This window comes from Cynocephalus volans, chromosome 7, assembly GCF_027409185.1.
Source record: "Cynocephalus volans isolate mCynVol1 chromosome 7, mCynVol1.pri, whole genome shotgun sequence".
Taxonomy (NCBI): Eukaryota; Metazoa; Chordata; class Mammalia; order Dermoptera; family Cynocephalidae; genus Cynocephalus; species Cynocephalus volans.
The window spans coordinates 46,340,683-46,352,324 of record NC_084466.1 but is presented as its reverse complement, the minus strand read 5'-3'; the positions used below and the strand labels follow the sequence as shown (position 1 = coordinate 46,352,324).

The window sequence follows — 11,642 nt, the reverse complement described above, 5'->3', positions numbered from 1 at the left end:
AATTGCCCAAGTGCTTTTCCTGAAGCCAACAGTTGGACAGTGTTGCCGCAGACACTTATCCATACTTCCCATTTTGTAAAACAGTATATTAAAGTGATGTGTTCTCAAATGTTAAGGTTTAATAAAATTAAGAAATTTTCCTGTTTCATCAAGGACATGCTCAGGTGAAACTAACTTTATCTATCAATTAATTAATTAACTAATTAATTAATTTTACCCCAAATGTGTGGCAGTGAAGAATACAGTGACTTCAAGCTATTGGCATAATGCTACATGGATGCTATGTCAGCTTTCCTCAGCCAGAGACTAAAGTTTTCATGGGAAAAATAAAGGAACATTAGAAATGTTGTAATCAGAATTTAGAAATTACTGATTCACTGAGAGAGGTCAGCGTGACATATTTTTCCATTGCCCGCCAAACCATAGGAGTTGGAGATCCAAGAGCAGAGAAATATCTCAAGCCACTCCTCTCTGGAATTTTGAGAAGTAGCGTCTTTGCACCTGAGCCATGTACCACAAAGGCATCGTGGAAGTAAATTACAAAAAGCAGCTTTAAATGTGTGTGGAAAAGAAGAAATCTGAAGCACGTGCTTGACACTTTCAAGGACCCCGTGGTACTGGAGAGCAAGTAAATTCCACTTTTGTTTCTTACCCCAAAGGGAGTTATAGCAAGGCTAAAGTTTGTACTGATATACTCGAGGAAATTGGATGATTACGATGAGGAAGACACAACAGACATACACAGATCTCACCACCAGGCATGGTAGTTTTATGGTCACAGAGGGTCATATCCAATGGTTCAGCCAAATCGATGACTTATGTTGGAACCAAATAAGACAAAAAATGCCTGTGAAATGGATGCTCTTCCACAAATACCCTAACACTAAGTAAGCACACTCCTCTCCCCCTTATGAAACTATAATGTAGAGTATCATTTATAAAACGTTTTCCCCCCATTAATATTTCTAAAAGATTCTTTTGGACATATTCCAAATTTTCCCCATCCTGCATGGAATTTTAATGTCACAGATGTACTATATATCGTTTGTGTACTGTACATGTAGCTGTACTTCCTAAATGAAAAGAATAAGATACCTTCACCTACCTTCAAGGACCACTTTTCACACCCTTGCAAACTATATTGATCTATTAAGAGGTCCTCAAAGAGCTTTTGTTTTTTTGGCTTACATGTATCAATGTTTACCATATTCAAAATAAAGTCCAATAATCAAAATATATATTTATAAATTTATTTTAAAATAACAATAATAAATTTGTTACATGTTAATATAAATTGCATACATTTTGTGAAAATAACTATATAATTCAAAACAAAAAATAATTGTTGTAAGAGTGGTATTCATTACAGTTTTGCAAATCTCCTTTCTTACATAATAGAAGTTACCTGGATTCCTGTAGCTGTTTCTGCATTTAGAATTCCATAATATTTTCCTTTCATCTAAATAAAAGAGTCAAAATTATTAAAGTTTTAGGTATTATTAACTACTCTATAGAGCAAAATTTCTGTTTCAGAGAAAACGGAATATATAAGTATGAGGGCTGGAGTGACATGTCTGTTTATGTATAGTATTTTTTTGTACTTATTTTGAATATTTATCTTTTGATAGTTTAGTAATAACTGTAACAGAATTTTATATTGTTGGGCAAGACATTCTATTAACCAACATTGTTTCACAAAATCCTATTAAAGGGCTTATGAAAGGGTAAATATTCATATTTTTGTTTTTAGAAATTAAGTGGCAGCCACTTTATATATATATATAATTTTATTAAGAGATGTTTCAATAATCTATAACTTGTTTATTGGTTCTAATTTACTGGATTCTATATTCTGATACTTTAAAAAGGACTTGGATTATGAAAGAATTGATGTAGTTGCAAGAAAAGTTTTAAAAGGTATTTAAATATAAATTAGATGCGTTAGTATCAATAATAATACATTAAATTTTAAGTAAAAGTGATTTTAAATGTCTATAAAATTTCACAAGTATATTTTTAAAAACATAGAAGAGTCTATTTAATCAACTAACTTAGGTGCCTTTCTCATTGAGGCTCATATGTGGACATCAAGATTTAACCATGAAATTGACATCAGTTTCTCCAGATGGACTCCTTGGTAATAGGCCTAAACTTCACATATGGTCTTAATTCAGACAGAGGATGTTTAGCAGTTACAACATGTAAGAGGCTCTTGAGTTAGAATAAGATAGAAATGTTCTTAAATGGTTCAAAGAATTGTAACCAGATGCATCTTCAACATATTAATGATTCGGCTTCCAAGTTTAATGTTACCTGCAATTGTAATTGATTTTACAAGTTTTCCCAATCTCCCTCTTATGTACTTGCCATCTGGAGATGCCACATATAGTGACAATGTTAGCTCTGTGCATAATAAGCAATTGGAAAATGTGCAGAACTTAGAGTTTTCTTAGTTTATTATACATTCCAAATCTAAGGAATGACCTTCAGTATTCAATTCATATATTCAATTAGAGAGAAGTATATCCAAATATCTAGAGCTAATAGGGCATAATGGTATGTTACTTAACAGTAATTTTTATAAACTGCTGCCAATAGGCAACACATGTTTGTAAAGCTTAATTGTGGTCTTTTGTCTTGAGCTAAACCACTAGAATTATATAATAAATTTGGAGAATACAATACAAATTATGTCTTTCTGAAGGTCACAATTTATTTTTAGAACAATAAGATTTGTTATACACACACTTGAATGTATGCATTCTTTTTTTGAATAAATTTTATAGTGTATATTTAAGGTTTACAACATGATATGATGGGATACATATAGACAGTAAAATGGTTACTATAATAAAGTATATAAATATATCTATCATCTTACACAGCTACTTATTTTGTGACAAGAAGCTAAAATCTGCTTATTCAACAAAAATACCCAATGCAATACAATTTTATTACATTAAGTCCTTATATTGTAAATTACGTCTCTAGACTTTTTCATCCTACAGTCCTACATAACTGCTATTTTGTATCTTTTGATATTCATCTCCCCATTTTCTCTTCCTTTCCCGTCCCCACCCCATCTCTGCTGCCACTGATGGTAACCAATGTTTCATTTTCTATCGCTATGCATTTAAGCTCTTCCCCCCCACCCCCACACACATATAAGTTAGATCATGCAATATTTTTCTTTCTGTATCTGGCTTATTTCACTGAGCATAATGTCCTCCAGGTCCTCTCGTGCTGTGACAAATGTCAGAATTGCTTTTTTTAAGGCTGAATGATATCTCATTGATATATATATATACACACACACACACACACATACATATACATATATACACACATATACATATACATATATATATACACACATATACATATACATATATAAATATACACAACACATTTTCTTTGCACATTCATCTCTTGATGGACAACTGAGTCTTTTCCATATCTTGGCTATTGTAAGTAACGCTGCAATGAATGTGGGAGTGAAGATAACTTTAGGAGGTGATGATTACAACTCCTTTGGGAGAAGAGCCAGAAAAGGGATTGTTGGGTAATATGGCAGTTTTATTTTTAATTGCTTTAGGGACCTCCATACTGTTCTTCATAATGACCGTACCAACCTACATTCCCACCAACAGTGTACTACGGTTCCCTTTTCTCCATACTCTTGTCAGCACTTGCTATCTCCTGTCTTTTTGATAACAGCCATCTTTAAGGGTACAAGGTGATATCTCATAGCGATTTTAATATGCACTTCCCTGATGGTTAGTGATGCTGAGCACCTTTTCATATGCCTGTTGCCTGTTTTTATGTCTTTTTTGGAAAAATGTCTGTTCAGGTTTTTCCCCATTTTTTAAATCGGGTTGTTTTTCTGTTATTGAGTTGTAAGAGATATTTATAAATTTTGGATATTAACCCCCTATCAGATATATGGCTTGCCATTTTTTTCCCCAGTCATTCATAGATTGTCTTATAATTTTGTTGATTATTTTCTTTGCCATGCAGAAACTTTTAAATTTGCTATAGTTCTAATTTTTATTTTTGCTTTTGTTTCCTGAGTTTTTGGTGTGATGTACAAAAAGTTATTACCAAAGCAATGCTAACTTGGTTTTTCCATATGCTTTCTTCTAGCAGTTTTATGGTTGCAGGTCTCACATTTAGGTCTTTTATCTATTTTGAATTGATCATTGTATATGGTTTAAGATAAGGGTCCAATTTCATTCTTTTGCATGTGGAAATCCAGTTTTCCCAGCACCATTTATTGAGGAGACTATCTGTTCCTCATTGTGGCCTCTTGGTACCCTTGTGAAAAATTAGTTGACCATATATACCTGGATTTATTTCTGGGCTCTCTATTCTGTTCCATTTGTCTATGTGTTTGTTTTTATGCCAGTGTCATACTGTTTTATTGTTATGACTTTAAATCAGTAAGTGTGATGTCTTCAGCTTTATTTTCTTTCTCAGTATTCCTTTGTCTATTTGGTCTTTTTGTGGTTCCATACAAATTTTCTAATTGCTTTTTTTTTTCTATTTCTGTGGAGAGTGCCATTGGAATTTTGATAGATATGGTGTTAAATCTGTATATTGCTTTGAGTATTATGGACATTGAGTTAGCATAATAAAACATTTTAACTTTAAAGAGTATTTTAAAGTGAAGATACTCACTGAGTTAGATATTATTACAATATATTCATTAATAAAGTGTCTTTTGTTGTTTATCAGTTTTATCTATGTTTGACAAGTTATTATAAATGTTAAATTTTAATGGTATATATCAGTACCTACGGCTTGGTTAATATGAGTCTTTTCTGTACTAGCTTGAGTATATTTTTAAAAAGAGTTTGTGCCAGCAAAAGTGATGACCAAAAATAAAATTGTGGAAAATTTTACTAAACTAGCGAATGCCACCTTGTTGTTCTTTGACATAAAACCTCTGATATTGTAAAGTGTATTTAAAATTTTTTAAAAAAATCTATCTGCATTAAAGAGATATCATTTGAGAAATTTTAAAAAATTCATGACTTTTTTAATATTTATTTTTTATTGTAGTAAAATGCACATACTTAAAATTAACCACTTTAATGATTTTTAAATGCACAGTACAATAGTGTTAACTCTATTAACACTATTAATTTAGCACTATTAAAAGATCTCTACAATTTTTCGTCTTGCAAACTGAAACTCTACATTCATTGAGCAAATCTCCTCCTGCTCCTGCACCTGGAAACCACCATTTTATATTCTGTATTTAAGAGGTTGAATACTTTAGACACTCCTTCAAGAGGAATCATGCACTATTTGCCTTTTTGTTACTGGGTTATTTCACTTGGCATAATACCTCAAGTTTCACCCACATTGTAGTATACAACACGATTTTCTTTCATTTTTTTTTTAAGGCCAAAAAATATTCATTGTATGAGTATGTACACCACATTTTTTTTTAATTCATTCATTTATCAATAGAAATTTGGATTGTTACTATATCTTGGCTATTTTAAATAATGCTATAATGAATATGAGTATACAAATATATATTAGAGATCCTGTTTCCAATGCTTTTTGATACAAACTCAGAAGTAGGATTGCTGGATCATGTACTAATTCTATTTGAAGTTTTTGTGGATCCTTTATACTGTTTTCAATAGTGGCTGAACCATTTTACTTTCCCACCAGAAATGCACAAGGGTTCCAGTTTCTCCACATTTTTGCCAACATCTGCTATCTCCTGCTTTTTATTTGTTTTTTGCTTTAAATTTTTTTACAGTGTTTATGCTAACAAGATGTGGGGTGATGTGTTTTTGTGATTTTGATTTGCATTTCTCTGTTGTTTAGTGATGCTGAACATCTTTTCACATACTTGTTTGCCATTTGTATATCATCTTTGGAGAAATGTCTATTCAAGGCCTTTGCCCATTTTTAATTAATTTTTTTTTTCTGGTCAGACCAGTAACATGCAAACGTTGTAACAAGGTTTAGAGGGAAGAACATCTCAAACATAGCATGAAAACCCAATCATCATGCTTATGAACCACAGACTCCTTTTGCTCATTTTTTAAATTGTTTTTTTGTTGTTGTTGTTGAGTTATAAGAATTCTTTATATATTCTCCATATTAAACTTGCAACAAATAAATGACTTGCAAATATTTTTTCCCATTCTGTAGGCTGCCTTTTCACTCTGTTGATTGTTCTCTGTGTTGCACATAAGTTCTTAAGTGTGATGTAGTCCCATTTGTCTAATTTTGCTTTTGTTGTCTGTGCTTTTGGAGTCATATTCAAGAAATCATTGCCAAATCTAATGTCATGAAGATTTTCCCCTGTGCTTGCTTCCAGAAGTTTTATTGTTTTGGGTATTTTATTTAGGTCTTTATCCCATTTTGAGTTTATTTTGGTATATGGTATAAGGTAATGGTCCAACTTTATTCTTTTATCAACACCATTTATTGAAAAGATTATCTCTCCTCCTTTGTATATCCTTGGCACCCTTGTTGAAGAATATTTGACCATATATAGATTTCTTTCTTTCTTCTTTCTCTCTCTTCACACACACACACACACACACACACAAATATATATGTATCTGCCTCTATGCCAGTACCACAGTGTTTTGATTACAGAAGGTTTTTACTATGTCTTGAAATCAGGAAGTCTGAGGCCTCCAACTTTGTTTTTCTTTCTCAAAATTTTATTGACTGTTCACAGTTTTTTGATATACCTTATGAATTTTAGAATGTATTTTTCTATTTCTACAAAAAAATGTCATTGGGATTTTGATAGAGATTGTATTGAATCTGTAGAACACTTGGGATAGTATGGAAAATTTGACAATAAGTCTTCCAATCCATGAACATAGGATGTCTTTCCACTTATTTCTGTTTTTATTTTTTTCATCAATGTTTTGTAATTTCAGTGTACAAGTTGTTTGCGTACGTGGTTAATTTTAATTCTAAGTATTATATTCTTTTAGAAGGCATTGTAAATGAAATAGTTTTCTTAATTTTCTTTTCAGATAGTTTGCTGTTAGTGTACGGAAATGCAACTGGTTTTTTCACATTGATTTTGTATCCTAAAACATTTCTGAATTTCTTAGTTCTAACTGGTTTTTGTTGTTGTTTTGGGGTTTTCTTTTTGGTGGCATTTTTAGGGTATTCTAAATATAAGATACATCATCTACAACAAAGACAATGTTACATCTTCCTTTTTTATTTTGACTATTTTTATTTCTTTTATATGCCTAATTCCTCTGGCTAGAATATCCATTACTATGTTAAATTAAAAAAAAAAAAAAAAAAAGAGTGGGTATTATTTTTACAAGAAAACACTATTTTTTTTTTACAAGGAAACACTTTTACCTTTTTTTTTTTTTGAGTATGATGTTAGCTTTGGTCTATTCATATATTATCTTTATTATTTTGAGTTAACTTTCTTTTATTCCTAGTTCATGGAGTGTTTTTACCATGAAAAGATGTTGAACTTTGTCAAACGCTATTTCTGCATCAGTTGAAATGGTCATGTGGGTTTTGTCTTTTGTTATGTTAATATGGCATATTACATTGGTTGATTTTTATATGTTGAACCATCCTTGCATTCCAATAATAAATATCATCTGTTCATGGTGTATAATCCTTTTAATCTGTTTTTCAATTCCATTTCCTGGTATTTTGTTAAAATTTTTTGGGTCAATATTTATTAGAGATATTGGTCTGTAGTTTAGTTCTCCTGTAGTTTCTTTGTCAGACATTGGCATCAAAGTGACACTGGATTAATTAAATGAGTTTGAAAGTGTTCCCTTTTTAAAAATTTTTCTGAAAGACTATGAAAAGTATTAGTTTTAATTCTGCTTTATATGTTTGTTAGAATTCTCCAATTAAATAATCTGCTCCTGGCTTTTCTTTTTAAGAGGTTTTTGATTACTGATTTAATCTCCTTACTACTTGTAGGCCTCTTCAGATTTTTTGTTGACTCATGATTCAGTATTAATGGTTTTATGTTTCTAAAAATGATTCCATTTTTTTCTAAGCTTTCAGATGTGCTGTTGTATAAGCCTTCATAATAATCCATTTGGATCCTTTTCATTTCTGTGCCATCAGTTGTAATTTCTCTTTTTTCATTTCTAATTTTTGTTATTTTATTATTCTGTCTTTTTTTCTTAGTATAGCTAAGGATTTGCCACTTTTGTTGATTGTTTTCAGAAAAACAACTTTTAGTTTAGTTCACTTTCTGTTTTGTTTATTCTCTATTTCATTTATTTCTGCTCAAATTTTTATTATTTCCTTCCTTCTCCTAACTTTAGGTTTATTTGGTTCTTTTTCTAGTTCCTTGGAGTAAAAGTTAAGTCTTGTTTTTTAATGTGGTTGTTTACTGCTAAAAACTTTCCTCTGAGTACTGCATCCCATACATTTTGTTGTGTTGTGTTTCAACGTTTGTTCAAGATATTTTCTAATTTCTCTTGTAATTTGTTCTTTGTATCACACAATAGAACTTCCTCTGAGGATCTTCTATTTTATGACTTCATTTTTATCTTGTAGTATTTTCCATACTTAAGTAATAAAAAAGGGGAAATTCAAGGAAGTGTTAATCCAAGGAACTGTTTATTTTCCACAAAAAATTCTAGAATCTCCTGTAATTATTTTCTTCTGTTTACTTAAAATGTTTTTACTCTTTATTAATGACAATATTTATTATGTGAGTTCAATTAGATCATGGTCCAATTATTAGAAGTATCTAATGTTCACATAGAGATGCATTCTTCAAAAGACAAACTGTTGAACTATATATATATATACACACACACACACACACACAAAAGTATAAATGCACATTATATATATATATATATATACACCAAAACACACATATGTATATATGTATGTACATGTACAAACATTTGTATACATGAATGCAATAATTCAAATAATGCTTGCTTGTTTGTGAGAAATTATATATGTTGGGTTAACTAAATAGATATAAATATATGGAGAAAATGTAATATACACTATTTTTCTTAATATATTCATGTATGTTAGTACATAAAAGATATTGTTGGGCTCATATGCAATTCAGTAACACCAAAATGGCGATTTAGGCAAGGCCCTCTCCATGCAGCCACCTAAAGATGGCACTGAGAGGAAGCAAGGTGGGAGGGGACAGCTGGGTTCCGCATTTAATTTTTGTTTAATTCCATTGACAGCCCTGATTTTCTGCGCTTGTGATCAAGGCATGATTGCTTAGTATAGCTTAAGGAACCCCCATGCATGACTGCGTGATCTTTACCCTGATTGGCTGGGCGGAGGGAACTCCCCCGCTGGCAAAGCTTAAATACCCTTGCTTAACAAACAATAAACGGAAGTGCTTGATGGAACCCCTGCCACGTCTGAGTGTCCTTTCTACGGGGCTGGGTTGGCGGGCAGATCACTCACTCCCCCCAAGGAGATCCCCTGGCCGTCTCTAGGGCCAAGGGGTGTAGCATTAGGGCAGCTCGCTCTTGGGTTCGGCATGGGAGAGGTTAGGAAAGGGAGAAAAAACCTGCTGGTGGAACCCAGCAGCTAGTGCCCCTTGTGAGGAATGCTACTTTACTCTCTTCCTTCTCTCCTCTCACTGAGGGGAGCCTGGCCAGCCATGGGTAGGTAGGTTGGCAACTGACGGCGAAGCTAAGCCTTTGTCTGGGAACATCCGAGGGTGAGAGGGGTCAATGCCCTGTGGGATCAAGCATAAAAAGTAATTGGGTGAGTGACGTGGGCCATCAGCCTCCTCTTTTTTCTGTTCCATGTAAGTGTATGTTTGTTGGGTGTCCAAATCTGTCGTGGGCCAACATCTGCTGTGGTCAGTTTAGTTTCGCTTTTGAGTGTGTTTTGTCCTCATGATTTAAGTATAAGGACGGGCGGTGTGTCTAGTAAAGGAGACTATCCGGCCCTTAAGGCCCTGTGGTATCTGCTTAAAAGTCATGGGATCAACCTCTCTGACACCGCAGACCACAGAACATGGGAGACCATCTTAGCGGCAGCCCCCTGGGTCCCCTCAGCCATCCTCTTCTCGTTTGAAACCTGGGACCGCGTGCAAACTCTATTCCGGCAGAGGGAGGTTCACCAGGGGGTCGAGCCACCCTTGGGGTTTTACCCCACCTTGTCGGCCCTTAAGCTCTGCTTCCCAGCCCCCTCCATGGGTGGGTCAAAGGGTGTGGAAATGGAATGCCATTGGGCGCAATTCACCCAAAAGCGAGCCCAAATGGCAATCTCGGCCGAAAAGGCGGAAGATGCTACTTCACTTCCGCCTGATCCCCCTCGTGACGGGGGGGGGGGGGGGGGGGGTGTCAACACAGTCTTTATCCTCCCCTCCCTCCTCTGGAGGGCAAGTACCTAGCCCCTACACAGGGGAGCCCCAGTGACCCTATGGCTCAAGGGGCAAACAGTGCCCCAATGGCCACCCTTCCGGCAGGAGCCCCCAGCGCCCATCACTCCACCACCTAAGCCATTCAGGGACCCCTGGGAGTGTCAGCCAGCAGGAACTAATCAGCCCCAAGCCTACCACGTAAATGTCAACCCAGGGGGCAATAGACTGGCCCTTTGGTACCCATGGGAGGTGGGAGACCTAAAAGAGCTAAAGGCAGTAGCTGAGGACGGCCAAAACTCCCCATGGTCCGAAACCATTCTCCAAGGGCTGGCCCACCAGCCCTGTACTACCCAGGATAGGAAAATGCTATTCTGGGCAGTGCTGCCCAGCAACCTTTACATTAAGTTTTGCGCCTTCTACAAGGAGGAGTGTCAGCAAGCTGAAAGAAAGCAAGCTGCCAAGCTCCCAATCCCCATCACATTCAGGATGCTCTCGGGGACAGCAGACCAGTATTGTACAGGGATACAGCAAGCAGCGATTCCCCCTCCTTACCAGGATCAGGTCAGGGTGGCCGCACTATCTGCATGGAGGAAACTCGCAGAGAGCCCTTCAGAACCCCTGATATCAGGTATTACCCAAAGGCCCACTGAGGACCTCCCGTCCTTTATCGCTTGGGTTGAGAAAAGTATCAAGAGGAAGTTCCCCCCCCGAGTCGCTTAAGGGATCAATTTATTAAAATGCTGGTGTGGGAAGGAATGACTGCCGACCACAAACTGGCCTGCCCGGGTCTTAAAGAAACATCCCTGGAGCAGTGGGTCGTAGCTGCCAAGGATGTGGGGACACAGCATCACCAGTCGTGATCCCTTTCTTCCGCCCTGAGGGCCCAAACAGAAGCCTTAACAGAGGCCATGACCCAAGCTATGGCCTCTTTGGCCCTCCCCAGTAAAACCGGGCCCCAAGAAAGACGATGCTTCAGCTGTGGGGAAATTGGGCACTTTAAGAAACAGTGTCCCAAGGGACAGGATTAGCCCCCAGGGCACCCCCTAGGAGGGGATAAGTGGGGCCAGCCCTCTACCCCCTGCCCCCCGGTGCCAGCGGAGATTCCACTGGAAGAGGGAGTGCCGATCCAAATATGACAAGCATGGCAACCCTTTAAACTAGGTGGGGGGGCACCTCCCAGCCCCATTATTCCAAGGGAGTAGTTCAAGACTGCCACAAGTGGAGCTATCGTGTCCAAACACAAGAAAGGCCCCTAGGGCCAACTGGACTGTCCCCATCATTGAGGGGGTTAGACCTAAGATGG

General features: G+C 36.0%; 1 non-coding gene across 1 annotated transcript; it reads right to left on the bottom strand.

Annotated features, from left to right (window-relative positions):
- Positions 1–5,948: 5,948 nt before the first annotated feature.
- Positions 5,949–6,052, bottom strand: LOC134382883 (small nucleolar RNA U13). Its single transcript, XR_010024143.1, has one exon. It is a non-coding gene; the product is annotated as a small nucleolar RNA U13 (small nucleolar RNA).
- Positions 6,053–11,642: the final 5,590 nt, after the last annotated feature.